Below are 17,638 nucleotides of genomic sequence, written 5' to 3'. Positions count from 1 at the left end.
TTTACATGTTCGTCTTTGTTCCAGGTCATTAGCTGGCATTGCCCATTTGAGCTACAGTAAATCCATTTCCCTTCATACCTTCTTCGTTTTCTGGGGTATTCAAACTCTGTTCCTTCTGGCGTAAATTCGCTCGCCTTCACGAAGTTTATTATTTCTTCATCTGTTAGGTCTCTGGGCTTCCATCCTGGTTCGACATCAACCATAATTTTCATCCCAATGGCTTTCTTCGCAGTCTTCTGGCATTATGTTACGATTACCTTGATAACACAAAATCCTAGTAGCATCATTACTGGCAGGGCTCCCAGAATTTTGAACATGTCTGCCATCCATTGTGGGACCCATAGAAACAGTGTTCCAAACCAGCTGTCATCATCGACTTCGTCAGTTTCCTTGATCATCTGATTCTGCATATCTGCCAGCAGACTTATGGCTTCTGTTAAGGTTCCATTTTCATGTGAAGGTATAAACATGCAACATGATTCTCTGATTTTTGTGCAAACACCTCCATCCATTGTTGTGATCATGTCAAGTACATATCTGTTCTGGAAGGTCATCAATCGGATTGCTCTTAGTTCTTCTTTGATTGCGTTGAATCCTTCTATGTTAGTGTTGATGGTCTGCAATAACTCCCATCTGGTTATCTGCAACCATTTAGCATTCACTCCTATTTGGATGTGCGGCAAGAGCATTGTTGTGAATACTGTTGAGGTGAGGCTAAACATCCTGTGCTCGTATGGGATTGCATGGAATGCTTCTTCTGATTTGGCAGAAAAGTAATTCTCTCTTTTCATCCGGGATACCAGTTCCACAGACCTCCTCTTCCTTAGGTGAGCATCTGCTTTTGGCAAACTGTCAATGTTCAGGTCACTTTTCGGGATCACTAGTGCAGGAACGTGGAAGTTCACTATTGTGCATATACATCCACAGTTTTTCGGCAGTCTTATGTATGCTTTGGATCAACACGCCCAGTAATGGTCCATAATTACTGCGGTCCCTCGCATCATTCCTGGGGCTTCGAAGATTTGTCCGCAGTTTTGATTCTCTCCCATCTTCCTTGTGCCATTGTTTCTGGAGCACAGTTTCGGGTTTTCCAATGGTACTATTTGCAAGGGTCCTCCTCTGTCTTCGACCCATGTCAGCAGCTTTACCAATTTCGGCCATAGTGGTTTGCATAACCTCTGTGAATTCTCTATTGCTTCCTTGCAGGTTCCAAGGACCACCCCTGCTCGGCAGATTACAACTCCTTCTTCCCATCCATATGGGGAAACCACTGTTCCCTAGATCTGCATTTGGCCTCTGTTTTTCCAAATTTTAGCCTCTTCTGCAGTCTTTCCTTGGACGTTCAGTCTCAGGTTTATTTCCCAACTTGTTCCTGATCCTTTCACTTCAGGCTCACTCTGTTTCTTGTCTTGATATCCTGGACGTAACCGTCTTCATCGGGGTATTCCTTTTCAGTTGCCCATATCAATGGGGCATCTCTCCCCATAAACTGTCCTCTGGTGTTGCACATTGCTATGTGTGACATACAGTGTGCTGTAGGGACATTGATTTCTACGGCCACAAAGATCTTGGATTTTCCCATGCTGTATGGTAGAAGTGCACAGATGAAGCATTCACCATCAGCTTTTCTTCTTCCGACCTCCTTCATGTGTTGGTACCAAATGTTGTTTCCCAGATGTGCTGTGCTATCCAAGTAGTCTTTCAGTTCATTGTTATCTTCGTGTGGGCTTGTCTTGATCCTTAGTGTCTTTCTATAGTTTGCTATAACTATATCTTTAAATGCGTCTGTGCTGCTTTTCCATGCTAGGGGTCTCTCAATCATGCTTGTCGGAGGGGCAGGCTTCATTTCCTGTATCGCTGTGGTGGGAGAAGGTTTTGTGTTTCTCTTCCTCTCCCCTTGTATTCTTTTGTAGAGCTCCTTTAACCACCACCTGTGTACCGTCTGTCCAACGTGACGCCACATTGTGGTCCTGGTGCTTGTAGGAACTGATGTGCTTGCTGCGATAGTCAATGTGGTTCTATTTTTCAGTTCCTCATGCAGTTTCTTCGCACTAGCTATAAACGGGAACAAATGGTCTATCAGCATTTGTGTCTTTGCAGTGAATTCTTGTGTAGCTGTCTCTGTCTGCTTGAGTGCTTTGGTTATATCTTCTTTAGTTGGCCTTTCGCTTGCTTCCTCTTGGTTACTTCCACTATTATCTGGAACTTGTTGTTCCAGAGGCAGTCTCTTACTTTCTTTTGCCATCGTTTGAGGTTCTGTAGCCATTGACACTTGCCCTTGTTCGTGTGCATTCAGTGTGTGTGTGCGTGTAGTGGTCAGTGCTACATTTTCATTCATTCCGCGCTGACCCTGTCTCCAGCTTTTCTCTTCATTTGTTACCTCAAACGTGTATGGATCACTGTTAATTACATCTAATTTTAGCTTGTTTGCTTTACCATCAGCTTTTCTTGGAACTGCATTAACTATATAGGGTCTGGGTGCTTTTGTGGGATTCGTACGTACATTATCTGGTGGGTGCACTGAAATTGGAAAGCTTCGTGCACCAATAAAGAATGCAGTTGTGATTGTTAATGACAGAAAAACAATAATAATAACTATATTTATGCACATTATCGTTCGATAAGACAATTTGCATTTTTTTCCTCCAGGGAAGTGGGGGTGCCCCTCCGCTTGTGGGAGGACTTGGCTACTGTTCTGGGCCCCCCTTTCAATCATATCGATAGTTAAAAGTTCTATAAAGATCTCTTCTTTTCATTTATTCCATTATGGCCTTTCAGAAGGTCTTGGACGTGAAGTGTCTTGTGCTTCGTAAGAGTCCTCCCTCTCGAGGATGATGATTGTCTCTGGTTGCGGGATGTAGTTCCCTTGCTAGACTATGGAAAAAGATTAGACTAGCCTCTTTGGTGAGTCCCATTCATTGAGCATATTCAAAATGAGTCAATTCCCAGTACACCCCCCAAATTTGCTTTAGTCTGGAAGACATGCTGGAATCTTGTTTTAATGCGACAAATGTGGGAAAATTGGAATCAGTAGAAAAAATGGAAAAATGGTAAAAAAGGAAAACTGGAAAAAATGAAAAAACTGGAAAAAATGGTACCATTCAAAATCAAATCAAAAATGGGAGTAAAATAACCATAAAAAATGAAGAAAAAAAAACAAGTCATGTAGTTCTCTTCCATGCTCTTCTCGATCTGTCCCACAGCGGTAAGATGAAGATCTGTGCCTCTGTTCCCTCGATCTGTCCCACCGCGGAATGTTTCACTGGAATCTCCTCAGGTACTCTCGCTGAACGTTGGACTGCTCCACCTGGAGCATGAGACCGTGGACGTGTGTGCCCATATGTGCAACATTAGCTGGGTCTCTGAGGAAGGTGATGACGTCAACATCCTCAGGCCTCCCAACCATTTCTAGATAGTCAGTGACTAGACGAAACAGGACATTATGCGCCAGGCGGCTGTCCTCAGGTGACAGGGACATTGTCCTGCTTTGCTGGGTTCTGGATCACAGGCCTTTCTTTTGACGAGAACTGTCCGTGCACTTTCCTGCTGCTTGGATTGCAATCACATAATTTAGCTTGATCCACACTTGGTTCAGGTATTCATTGTTTCTTGGATCTCTGATGAATGTTAAGGTATCCGTGGAGCAAGCATCTGTGTCTATATTATCGTACTCAGGCAGTACAATGAAGGCTTCCGCGATGACAGCCAGTAGTTGCCAGATCACCTTCTTGTTGGCAGGATTTTGGACAAAGTCTGTGATGCTGGTAACTCTCCCTACAAGCGATGGATATGTCTCTAGTATTAACTGAAAACAGAACAGCACATCTCTGGTGATATTCCTGTTGGGGGATGCCATACGTTCTGCAAAACAAAGTCTTGGTGTTGGTTGATTCAGGTGACTGTGTGATGTTCTTAACTTTTGCTCTTAGTTCATCAAAGTCGTGTTTTCTAATAATGCTTGGATATGGCTTGATTCAAAAGTTCGTATCATCAGTGTGTTATGGCTTAGATGTGTGATTCTCTTCTTCACCCTGCAACTAGAATGCACAGAGTGTTCGTTATGTCCTTATCCCCCTTTGCTTGGAGGAACTCTCCAGTTTTAAGCCCCCGAGGAATTAGGGGTTCAAGCACACAGAGACAATAGGGAGTTAAACTCTACCAATCCTGTGTTTCAGGCCCAGTCTCCAGTCGAGTAGACTCCAGGGAAGGGTTCGAGGTCGTAAGAGGTCAGAACAGGCTGAGTGACGTCCCTGTGGATACCAGGTGAGCGTTACAGTAAGAGCTACATCTGTCTGGAGGTTTGTCCGCTTTGGGCAGTACCACTATAGTGGCTTTCCTAAGATCCACAGGGAGACTTCCCTCTCTGAGTGAGGCTTCGTACATCCTTAATAGGTATGGCGTTATCGCATTTGAGCCTATTTTCTTCCACACCTCCACTTGGAAGCCATTAGGTCCCGGGGTTTTCCCGGATTGAAGGTCGGCTATTGCTAAGATTAATTAATCTTCTGTGATATCTTTTTCTAACAGAGAGATCTGGTCGGGTGTAAGAGCAGGGAGTGTGATTCCTGCTAGGATTGAAATGTTTATAGGGGAGGTTGATGTTTTATAGAGCTCAGCATAGTAGGTCGCAAACCCTTCCGCTATGTCCTGATCTGCTGTTATTGGCACGTCATCTTGTATCCTGAGTGCCCTAACATGTCTAAGGCCTTCATCCCTCCTTTCCAGCATGCCAGCATTTTGCCCACTTTATCTCTGGTTTCATATACCCTGGCTCGCATCGCTGTGTGTGCCTGCTTGGCGCTATCTAGGGCAATATTCTGAAGCTGTATTTGTGCAAGTTGTAATGCGCGGTGTGGCTATGGTTGGTTTAGGGACAGGTGGGCTGCCTCTGCTCTCTGTACTTGCGCTTCGGCTTCCCTGAGTGATTCTAAATGTTTTCTCCTGTGGGCAGTAATCCAGGCAAATTAGTGCCCCTTTTAGTACCGGTTTATATGCTTCCCATAGCACTGTCAGGTTTTCCACTGAAGCTATATTTAGTTCAAAGTACGATTCTGTAACTTTCTGGATATGCTCCACCAGTTCAGGGAAACCCAAATAATAATTATTTAGCCGCCAGGTGGCCGGGGGGCGGTCTGTTGGTGGTAAGTACTAACATGAGAGGGCAGTGGTCTGAGATGCCTCTGGGAAGTAGTTGTGCCTCGCTTGCTAAGTGCAACTCTGTCGCCGGAAGAAAGAAGTAGTCTAGCCTCGATCGGGAGGCATGCACTCCTGAATGGAACGAATATTCTCTATCATCAGGGTGTAAATGTCTCCACACATCTTTCAAGCCCAGAGCATCGGCAATAATGCTCGTTTGGTACATGTGGCGGGGTTCCTTGTGCGAATGTGTGTACGATCGAGTTCTAGATTCATGACCTCGTTGAAGTCCCCCCCTATTATAATTTGGTTAGAAGGGTCTTCGGAAATTATGGGTGTTATCTCGTCGATTAGGAAGGTAAGCAGGGTTGGTGGCGCATAGATAGCCAACATGGATGTGGGTCGTTCCCAGAGAGTCCCAGTAATATGTACAAATCTGCCCCCTGTGTCCTGTGTGACGGACATTAGGTTAAACGGTAACCGTTTGTGTATAAGGATGAGTACTCGACGGGATCCCATAGAGAAACTAGAATGTAGTGCTATGCGGTAGTTTGTCCTTTTGAATAAGTTGCAGTTCGTGCCTGCTAAATGCGTTTCGGTCAGGAACGCCGCATCTGGTGCGAACCGGTTTAGCTATTGTAGTACTAGGCGCCGTTTAATGCCACTGCCCAACCCGTTCACATTCCATGTCATAATCCTAATGGATTTAGTACTGGTTCTATTGGGGGGTCCTGTCATTCCAGTTGGGGGATGGATATGTCAGGGTGTGGTGTTTGCATCCTGCTATATTGCATCCCTGCGGCGGGAGCCAGACCTTGACCCAAAGTGTGCTTTAATTGTGCCTTGCTAAGTGTACCCATGTATAACAAAACTAAAAAGGAAAACCCAAACAACCCCCCACCCTACACTCCACCCAACTTGAAGTATCTGTTGCCCGAACAACATGGAGCAACTGTCAAATTGACACCCTGCTTATTCTAAAACATAAACTCTCGATCATAGATCAGCTTCGTACTCTTTTAGCTTCAGAGTTTGTGTATGTACACTGAAGTTAGGAAGCTTAGCAATCATGCTTGCTGCTATGTGACTGCTTCCTCGTCGGGGGGCGGCTCTAGTTTGGCCGCCAGCCATCTTGCGCCTTGTGATACATACTTTTCGTTCTTGGAGCAAGGGCTCCATTATATTCCAGCTTACAGCGATTGTGTTGTGTTCGATTATTGTCGTTCGTTATTATTCATTTCCTTGTGGCGGTATTACGTCCTATTGTTGCTGGGGTCTGATGTCTGGTGGTCTCTCCAGGTGTGGTCTGCTACGGTCGCCCCCTGTTTTCTTTCTGGTGCTCCAATCGCCTTCAATGTGAATTTCCACCCAGTTCCACGCTTCTTTCGGGTCTGTGAAGTGTACTGTTGTACCATTGTGGAAAATTTTGAGTTGGGCGGGGAAGATTAGGCCATGTTTCGTCCCCATAGCCTGCAGTCGTTTTTTGAGTGGATCAAAGGATTGGTGTGCTTTTTGCACCTCTCTAGTAAAGTCAGGGAAGAAGGCGATTTTAGATCCATTGTAGGTGACAGATCCCTTCGATCTTGCCATTTGTAGCACGACATCTCTGTCCCTATAGTTTAGGAATCTTGCAATGACTGTGCGCGGCGGAGCTCCTGGTTAACCTTGCCTGTTGGAATACGGTGTGCCCGTTCAATGGAGAAGGATTTGGAAAAGGATTTTGCTTCATATGTGTCCATGAGCCACTTCTCAAGGAATAGTTCCATGCTTGCTCCTTCGGCCTTCTCAGGGAGGCCGAGTATGCAGATATTATTGCGCCTGGATCTTCCTTCACTCTCATCCACTCTTGCTTCCAGGAATTGAATGTGGTCTAGCACACCGGACATATTACGGTTGACTCCTCGTAGGTTGTCTTCAGCTTGTGAGATGCGTGCTTCGACCTCACCAGTGCGTGAGGTTAACTTTTGTAGGTTGTGTCTCAGCAGGGATACTTCCGCACCAATAATGTCCATCTTCTTCTCTATTGATGTCCTGGAGTTGGCAATGGCACTCCTCACGTCTCTGAGGGAGATATCATCTTCCATAGTGTCAGGCACAGGTGATGCCGATCGCTCTGGTGAGCGAGACATTGGGGTAGTGGCGTATTGTTCTATCCTGCTTTGCGTGGAGGTCTTCCTGGGTTTATTTTTCCCCATATTGTTTTGGCGTTATTGTGTTGCTGCGCTTTCTTCCGATTCGTGGGAGGGCTGGTATTGTTGGCTCGCTTTTGTGTTGCAGGATCTTAGATTTGTTGCTCCCTGGATTGTAGAGTCTCTTGGGAGGTGGTATCGTGGGAGTGCTAAGAGGGGCTCTTGCTCTATTATGCCCACTTTGGGTAGGAGTGCTTGTGGGTCACAGGTCTTTATGTGCAGCCTTGTTCAACGTATTGTGTACGGATGCGTGTGCCCACTGTTCACCGCACTTTGTCCTTCTTGTTTCCCAATTCTGAGTGTTCACACCTCCTGCACCCCTCTGCCGTGTGAGTTGGTAGTTATGTGCAGCATAAGAGACACACGACTCTCGTAGAGTCCGATTTTAAAAAGTGCTTTTCACAGGTTGTGGGGTCCTAGTGCCTGCATCGCTCTTTGGGAGGGTGATAATTTCATTTGCTGTTGTTAGTTACCCTCCGCGTGGGTTTGAAAAGTTCTTATAAGTTCCTTTGTGCCCCGCCCCACTACCTGGTGCGCAAAGATGATTTCGAGGTGTTCACCTGTCAGTTTGCCGGTCTCGCCGTTTGGCCTTTCTAGCTCATCCACACTTGATTCCCAGTTTATTCATTATAGTGGATGATTGGGGGGGTGAGATCGCCACCCTTTGCCTTTACTGCCCCTGTGACCTGCTTGGTAGCGCCGTGTCTTTTAGGCCGGGGGGGTACTTGTGGGTACGTGTCCTTGTGGAGCTTCAAAGTCCACTTCCTACCGTGCTATTGTGCCTGGTGCTGCAGGAGTGTTTGGAGTTCATGGGGTCTCTATAGTTGCCTAGGGTAGCAGGCAGGAGTCTGCAGCTGACAAAAGCTCCTCCCGTCTCCCCCTTTTTTCCCCTCTCCTTACCGCCGCTCCTTTGTGTGACTCCCGCTGCTTTGGGGGAGGATCGGCAGGCGCTCTATGCCAGGCGGAGCGCCCGCGCCCGTATCATGGGTCTTAACGGCTATAAACTGGCTCGTGGCGGTCTCTCGTTGGGTCCTTGCCTGGAGGGAGGGTTGTAGCACTGTTTCCCCCACCTTCGGTGCAGCTGCGGCAGTGCCGCGTTGGGCTGGGTTCATGTACGTGCTCACGCATAGCAGGGCGCAGTGTGTACTCTGGGTCTGCGGGGCACTGGAGGCACTCTCTCCCCAGATGTCTGCCGCCGTTACGTGCCACCGCTGTGCTGGTCCACCAAAGGGGATGGCAAATCTGGGTTGGCCCCGTCCAGTCACACACTTCTCCAAGTTCCGCCCGGCGGGGGGAGGGAGTGTGTGTTCCGTCTCCCGTATCCACGGCGCCGAGGCAGTCGGGGGCAGTCGTTCCTCTCCGCCGTCTGGTTCCTTCACAGCATCACCTCAATCGCTGCCTGCTTCTCAACTTCGGTGGCCACCTTAGTTGCCTTTCTGCAGTCTGGTGCCTCCGACTTTTCGGCGGTCGTATCTGCAAAGATTTGCTCCGTTCGCTGGTCGCCGTGCCACGCTCAGATGGAGTAAAGCTTCTCATATTCAACTTGGTCATTAAATCTCGACCCAAAATGTTTACTGGGGTCTGGCATGAATATAACAAGGGTATATTCATCTCACATTCTCCCACAGAGACTGGGAGATTGTCCATAAAGGGAACTCTGCTGTGAGCTCCTGTAAAACTCTGAGTGTCTATGGCCTGGCCTGACAAGGAAAACTTGCCTTCTCGTATGCACAAGCGTGTTGCACCCGTGTCAACTAAGAAGGAATATTCTTTCCCCCCTATGACGACATTTACCCTAGGTTCCCTGTTGGGGTCTGGTGTCACTGATAGGATAGAGCACATCAGAGTTTCCTGTGAGCTGTCCTATTGTATATATAGGTTTGGTCCACTGTATACTTGTGGATTTCCCCTATTCCCAGGGTTGACTCCCCCTCCGGAGTTAGTGCCCTGCAACATTTGGGCCGGTGCCTGTTGGGATTGCCCCTGTGGCATATTCCCTATGTTCGAGGGTTGAACCCCTTGCGGCGTACCTTGCTGCAAGCCTGGCGCCTGCTGCTGCACTGCGTGATTCTGTGCACCACCTTGTTGTGGGACAGCAGGCTGATTCACCATGCCTGTTCCCATCCCTTGGCCATTTTGTCACATGCCTTGGCTTCTGCACACACGCACCACATGTCCTGTCATTCCACACAGCCAACACACTAGCGGTGGTTGGGCTATCTGTCCATCTGGCGAAGCTGGACTGCCCATCTGCGCGTTCTGAAAGCCACCTTGATTATTCTGAAAACCTCCCTGATTACTCTGAAACCCTGCCTGATTACTCTGCCATCCTCTTCCTCTAAAACCCCTACCCCTCGGGTAAAATCCCACGCTACATTGGTTATTCTGCAATGGGTTGGTCACTTGTTGTGCGCTTGGCTCAGCTGGGTTTGTCAGCATGGCTCACTCGAGAGCATACTTTGAGAGTTTCTTTTGCACCAGCTTCTCTTCCTCACCTTTACGAGTTGGCTCCTTTTTTCAGGTCTTTTCTCGCAACAATCTACAGTAGTATGCAATTTTCAACTGTATTTCGGCACACGGTTTAGCGTCTACTCCTACCAATTTCTTGAGCTGTTTCTGCACCGGTTCTGGCAACCCTTGGCACAATATATGGTAGAATACAGGGATAGATTTCATCCAAGATTCATGCGTTTTAATCACCCATGCGTCTTGAAAATTCTGGATATAAATCAAAGGATCCTCTGACTCTTTCATTTTTCGAGTCATTATAGCTCCCATATCGGAAGTGTCTGGGTACAGCACTCATAGCGCTTTCCACACTGCTGCTCTACAATTATTGAATAGTGCTCCGTTATGGGCAGTGTTAATTATGGTTACCCCAGGGTACCCAGCCCGTTTCCATACATTGTCTGCTCTCTCACCCAGTATGGCGATCAGGAGAACTTTAATGTCCCCTATAGCCAACGTGACACCCCCTGTCATTCTTTCTAACTCGTGGATCCATTTCGCGGCTCCCGAAGTCAGGATTGGAAGCTTGTTTTTAAAGTTCTCTCGATCCATGTGTGGCCATGGGATATATTGTGGTCTTGCGCCTCCCTTTTCTAGCAGGGGGAACTGAAATGCGCTGTCTTCCTTTTCTTTCCCCATAACTCTCCTGTCTATTGCTGGGGTAGGGGGTAGCATTCCCAGATCACCGTATACCTGGCAATGTCCTCAATCTGTCTACATAGGCAGGTGCTGGCTCCCTCCTCTGACCGCGGGGTATTTCCTCATGTCGGCCAGGCTGCATGGTGAACTCTGATGCCCTAGGTGCGGACTCGCTAGTGTCTGACCATCGTACCCCTTGGTCCCTTGGGAGCCGCTTCCCGCGTTGTCTGCCTTCTTTGTGTGTCTCGTCCTCCGTTTCCCCACCATAGTCGGACGCTGATTGTTCCCAGTTCACGCAACTCCTTACATCTTCTTCATTCTTACTGATTTTTAGCCTATCCAGGGACAGCGCCCTGCTCCCACTACTTCGGGTGACATCCTCAGTGTCATACAGCTGAGTGCTTTCCAAGCGCTCATCTTCCCTTCCCCCTTGGGAAATTTGTTCCAGCCCCATTTCATCGTATATTTTATCAATCGTTTCCCCGATGCTTCTGGTGTCGAAGTCATCTTCAATGTTTGCCCCATTTGTACCTGATATTGACTCATTTGCAGGGAAGAACTCTTCGATGTCTTCCCATTCTACAACAGGATTGGGTTTTTTAACTTCCCACTCCAAATATTCAAGATCCCATGCCCTCTGTCTACGTTTGTGTTCTATATCACCATCGACTTCCTTGCGCTTCCTGGCTTCTTTTGTAGTCTTATCTTCTTCTCGTCTTCTCTCATTTCTACATTAATTTGCCCTTCTAACTTCCTCATCTTCCCGTTTCTTTATTCTCTTTTCACATACTCTTTGCTCTTCTTCCAACCTTTGCATGTTCTGTCTGTACTGTGCATAGGCTACACATTGTTTGCAACCGAGCGGTTTTCCTTGCTCTTCGCGATATAGCTGTTCTCGCCTCAGCCTATCTATCCTTTTTATTCTGTCGTCCCTCATTTCCTTTTCCCTTCTCTTTGCCTCATCTGACTTCTCTTTCAGCCTTATATCATCACTTCCTTTACCATCAAGTTTCAGCAATATCTGTCCTCCCATCCATTCGTCTTTTGCGAATACTATCTCATCAGTTCTGCCTTAGCTTCCCTTCCATTTCTTTCTCTCTCTTTCCTTAACGAGAGGTGCACAACTCTGTGCCTCGTCTTTCTTCTCCTCATCGTATCTCTCCTTGTCCCTCGGGACTGCGGAGGTAAGATTAATTTCCTGCTCCTTCTCCTTGATTTCGTCACTACTGCATGTAGGTGACTCATATGCAGGGTTGCTGTAACCCGTAGCTGCCTTAAGCTCTCTTAACGGGTAGAGTCCCTCTGACTTACTCCCCTCGATCTCTGGCGGGGCTGGTGGCCCGGTAGGTGTCTCACCCCCCTCCATGCATACCTTTAGTATCCAATCTGCAGGAGGCTCTTCCTCCTTTGGCTGTTCAAACATTTTCCACCGTTCTAGAACAGCAAGACGTTTCTCTAGTTTCTTGCCTGTGTATGTGACATGCAGATAAGTCGTCATATGCTGTAAGACGGCTTTAGATAAAGACCCGTTCTGTGGCCACGGCATAAACATTTTGTGGCCGGTACCCTTCACCCACTCTGCACTATACTTCTTAAGCTTGAGTACATGCTTGGGTAACTGCTTGCACAAATGGGCAAGTGGGGTAACCTCTTCCATTCTCAACTTTCATTACCAACACTATTTAATGAAGTTTTCACATGTTCAACAGTATGAGCGAGCACCAAATACGCAAGCTCCAATCCAATCTTTCCCGCCAAAGTTCTACATCATCACTTTACTCAAGATTATCAATTCATTGGCGTTTCCCTCTTAGATACGGAATCACGTAAAGCCCAAACTTCATTTCAAACAATCAATGATACAGTTCTTTACGTTTGACATATAACAGGACACGCATGACAGACATTTGACAGACTAGATGGACACCAGCTGGACACACATATACCTTCCTTCTAATCAATACCCCGACATGGGGTTTAAACAAACCCCATTAGTGCCATCTTTAATCGTCACCGTAGCCTAATCATCCCCTATTATATGGGCTCTGAGTTCACGTTTCTTCTGACCGCTGTATTAAAGCGCAGGAACAAGGCGAAACCTCTTACTTTTTCTCTCAGGTGCCCTCCCGGTGTCCTCTACTTTTTCCTCTCGGGTGTCCTCCCGTAACCTACTTTTTATGTAGGGTGTCCTCCCGGTAACCAACTTTTTATCTTGGGTGTCCTCCCGGTAATCAACTTTTTATCTCGGGTGTCCTCCCGGTAACCAACTTTTTATCTATTATGCTCGAGTCATTAACCGCTTATATATATACAGTCTTCTCTACTTCTGACTATTTTTATATTTTCTCCGCCTCCCTCCGTTACCTTTCCCTTACTTGTTCTAATGCCTACAAGACATTTGCCAAAGTAATGAGTTTATTATTTCACTCACCGCTCGCATCTTTTCCTCTCTGGAACTTCGAGATCATCGCCCCTCCTTTTCCCGCCTCTTGCGGTCTTTTCGTCTGATCTGCTGCCCGTGGGAATGAGAAGGGTTATGCTTGGAAAGGCAGGTTCCTTCAGACCTACTGCAGATTTGATGTACTTAGTTCTATCATTGTCCACGGGAAGCTTCTCAGTCTACTCAGCCAAATGGTGAAGGACTCGTGATATCGCCGAAGGCCTAGAGTTACTGCGTGCCATCGGTCTATGGGTGTCTTAGTATTAATTAATCAATAGTTGATGGTCGAACCATCCTCACGCTACCAAATGTACAGGAGGGCGGAGCATCCTCTGACGGGCCCATAGGTCAGAGCTCACCCTCTAGTACCTGTAACACAAGATAGCTGCACCATGTGAGGAATGGGGGTGCAGGATTCACTTACTCCAACACACTTCAATAAGGACAACTCAATAGTTTGGCAAAGGGAAGTCCGTTTAATGACAAGTACAAAAAACGGGGAAACAAATGGTAATCATCAATGATGCAATCGCCTGTCTCGCTTCAACTCCCAACTTCTTCATTCAGACAACAACTTTTATGAGCACAATTCATCATCATTTGACATGTAAAACTCATAAGTTTGTCATGCAATTCTATTAGTTGGAAAAGGTAACTTAAGTATAGGTGTTATATCTGTATATGGTCACAGAGCATGCGGATTGGATAACTCTTATCGGGTAGGCATCTACGCCCATCCCACTACATCACCCGTGATAGACGTCACTACAACGACGACATCTTCTTGGTTCTACAAGCTATAGGACCCTAGATTACTTGGTCCATTGTGATTGGGTGGGTTACACCCCTAGAAATAAATCTCCACTTTAATTAGCAGCATGAAGAATGGACACCCAGATGCGGAGTGCCCCAAGATTCACCCTGCCTCCCTTCCATCAATCAGTACCTTTAGGCTATGTGTCAATTAGTTGGCTGAGGATGGCCTCGAAACTGTAGCTACTTATCAGGAAAAGTTATGGCATCCTGGGTTCTGGGTGACATCAGACGTTGGTACCTCTTGCCCTGGGCTGGTCAGGTGCCTGTTCACTGTGAATCTGCTTCATTTTCCTGTTATTCGCATATTTGATTCTTCCATCGCATCGCCACCTGCCTGGGGCCTCATTATCTCGACCTTCACTGGCTGGCTGGTATGCTCTGAAGTTTCGATTCTCTGAGGCTGCAGTTCTCCTCCCTTCTTTAGGTTGACCTCGAATTCCCAGGCATTGAGCTGCTTCTTACTGAGTTTCGATTCTGTTCTTCCCTTTGGCTTTGACTGGAATATGAAGCTAGCCCTTTGCAGCCTGGGCTTAATTCTGCTTTAACAAAATGGAGTTGCACTTGTATAGTGTGCTTTTATTGAGGTAGATATATAGTTGGCGCATGCCGCTCTTTTCTTCTACTAAGCATTGCAAGCAGTTCCGTTTTCTTAGCTTTGTGCGTTTCATCTTCCATCTTGTTTCACAGCTACGTTTCCTTACGTCTCTATGTTTTTATTGATTTATGTCACATTGAGTTTTTTTGATTGAAAATACACGAGAATGAATGTAGTAAATGTGTATTTTGATATTTTAGAAATGTACCCTTTTTTGTAATGTCTGTTTTAAAGTTTTTTTTAGAATTGTATTAAATTGAATAAAATGTGGATGTTTATATATAACAGCCATTTACTAAATGATCTATTACATGAATAGATTGTCAATTAACTGACTTGTAGTCACTTAGGGACACAAAGAAAGGGGTAGTCGATCTGTCTGTTCTCTGCTTTTTTGCATGGCATCAAAGTAAGACAGACAAGTGATCACTGTTCAAGGGTGTTTATTAAACTGTAAATGACTGGGATAAACATCTAATCTATACCTAAATCTAAGATGGGAGCAAGCTACGACCATCAAATAATAGTAATACAGTCCTAGTGGAGTCTAGTCATATCAAAAGGGCCTATACTAAGAAAAACCTATTGCCAATCCTTACAACTATGTTACACAAATAATGTGAAATGATGTTCACAAAGAAAAAAAGAAGTGTTCTCAAATGATAAGTCAGGATGTTATGGTCGAGCTCACCCGTACCAACGTTTGAAGCACAGGACAAGGCTGGACTCTCGAGCACAGCACACTTCTGTGCTTCTACGGCCCGAATTTACAGTTCCTTTTTACAATATCAAGGCCTTGTGTCCCCAAGACTCTTTTATGCAAAGTCTTTTGCTTCAGAGGGCCTGATGTATCACACACAACAAACAAAAGTGCCTTCTATAAATCTTCACGTTGGGTGATTACTCTTCACCCGAGGATCCGATCACCTTCACAATGTCAGCCTCCCTCAATCGGGCTCAGACCAACAGTTCACAGTGGACATCTCTCATTTGGGTTCACGTTTGTCACCTGCTGGTCAAACAGGAAAAGGAGCTGGCTCAGTCAGAAGTACAGGCACTGCCAGCAGCATTGTGGTGGAGGAGGGCACTGTCATCAACACCGGGATAGGAGTAGGCACAGCCATCAACATGGGGCAGCAGCAGACCCTGTTATCAATATATGGGTGAGGGTGACCATTAGTGGGACAGGACCGGGCAACATGGGGTGGGGGCAGCCACCACTGGCAATAGAAGGGGTGTGAGCCCCTCCAGCACAAAGGGTTAGGGCAGCTGGCACTGTTGTCAACACATAAATGAGATAAACATCACTGACAACACTGGGGGAGTTTGTGTCCATCACAGAAGGGGGCTACTGCTCCTTCTTTCTCCCTTGCCCTCTTTCAGGCAGTTCCTTAGTCACTTTCCTCAAACTCTCTATCCCCCCCATGTTTCCTCCCTTATGTTTCTGCCGTTTTTGATCTCCCTATAGTGTTTTGTAAATAATTTAGCAAGGGGGCACTATCCAACAGTCTTCCATAGACTAGACAATCTATCACTCCTCACCCAACCCCACTTACCCATGGTTGTGAACTTCTCTCTCCTATCAGGTGGTTCTTATCTTCCTTCTCACGCCTGCCTCCTTAAAGGAATAGTGCGCTCAGAGATATTATTTACTAAAATGATGGCCAATAGTCTAAAACATAGTTTAGACATATTTTGAAGTTCCTATGTAAACACTTACACTTTGAGCAAACCAGGCTCAAAGTGTTTACATGGGAGCATCCATTTTGTGATTTCAGGCAGCCTCCTTAGCTCTGCCCTGGCGGCACTATACAAGCAGCAAAAGCCCCCTACTGGGTGCTTTTGCTTACTGCAGCCAGAGCAGAGCTGAGGAGGCTGCCTTCACTTTCATTTTACATTTTAGGTGCTCCCCAAGCCCAGGGAAGCACAGAAAATGTAAAATGAAGGCAAAAAGCTGGGGCGCGTCAATTAAAAATACAACGTTGTTGTATTTGGGATTGCCGTGGTTGGAAAACCACAGAAATCATAAATACAACAACGTTGTTATTCTAACTGCGGCAGCTTTCACGTGGAGTCTCCTGGGCTCCCCCAACCCTGAGGGAGTCCAGGAGGCTCCAAGCAAAAGCTGCCGCATTCAGAATAACAACATTGTTGGATTTGTAAATACTACTGCATTTACAAATCCAACAACGTTGTATTTCTCACTGCGGCAGCTTTCGCTTGGAGTTGCCTAGACTCCCTCGGGTTTGGGGGAGCCCAGGAGACTCCACGCGAAAGCTGCCGCAGTGAGAAGCACTGCAGCATTTCAAAACACCCGTGTTGTGTTTCTGCCTGCAGCGGCTTTCACTTTGGGGCTCGCGGGCTCCCCGGGGGACCTCGCAAGCCGCAAAGTGAAAGCTGCTGCAGACAGAAACGCACGGCCATGGAAACACAACCGCATTGTGTTTCTGCCTGCCGTAGCTATCACTTTAGGTCTCCGGGGAGCAGTTGTGTTTAAAAAACACTGCGGTTTTTCTTTCTAAGTTTCTCGGGCTTCTCCGGCTCGGAGGAGCGCGAGAAACTTAGAAAGAAACCCGCAGCATTTTTAAATACAACAACGTTGTATTTATGTTTGCGGTAGCTTCAGCTTGGAGCCCCAGAGGGCTCCAAGCTGAAGCTACCGCAAACATAAATGCAATGTTTCAAAAGCTGCGGTTTTCTTTCTAAGTTTTCCGGGCTTCTCCAGCCTGGAAAACTTAGAAAAAAAATGCAGCTAGTGCTTATTTAAAAAAAAGAAATGAGCACTTACCGAGATGCAGCTTTCCTGCCTGCAGTCTCTGGTCTCTCTCCTCCGGCACCAATGATGCAAAAGCCACCCAGTGGTAGCTTTTGTTTGCTACAGTTGGCTGGCTTTTGCTTCCTTAGTGCCGCAAGGGCAAGCACAGGTGGCATCCATTTCACAAAATGGATGCCCCCTAGTGCTTCCCATTTTAATGTTTGAGCTTCGTTTGCCCAATACTTTTCATAGGGACATTAAAAAAATATATTTTTAAGATTTTTTTTCATTATTGGCCATCTTTTTTGCCAATAATTTTTCTGAGCCCACTATTCCTTTAACCCCTTTGATACCTGTGAGCCCATTTACTTCTTCCACACTGCTGCCCTCTCTTCCTTCTACCCTATCCAGTTTACAGCTGACTGCAGAATTGTACTTAAACTCTACGGGCAGCTTGTTATTCATTTACCCTCGCTCGGCTCCGATTTTAATCTCTGAGGTCTCATTTTGTGTTCCTCACTGTCAATGCAGAGCCCTTCTCTACTAAAGAGGGAGCATTC

Source organism: Ambystoma mexicanum, chromosome 4q (genome assembly GCF_040938575.1).
Source record: "Ambystoma mexicanum isolate Mex_15411 chromosome 4q, UKY_AmexF1_1, whole genome shotgun sequence".
In the NCBI taxonomy this organism is placed as follows: domain Eukaryota; kingdom Metazoa; phylum Chordata; class Amphibia; order Caudata; family Ambystomatidae; genus Ambystoma; species Ambystoma mexicanum.
This window is presented reverse-complemented; position numbering follows the sequence as displayed.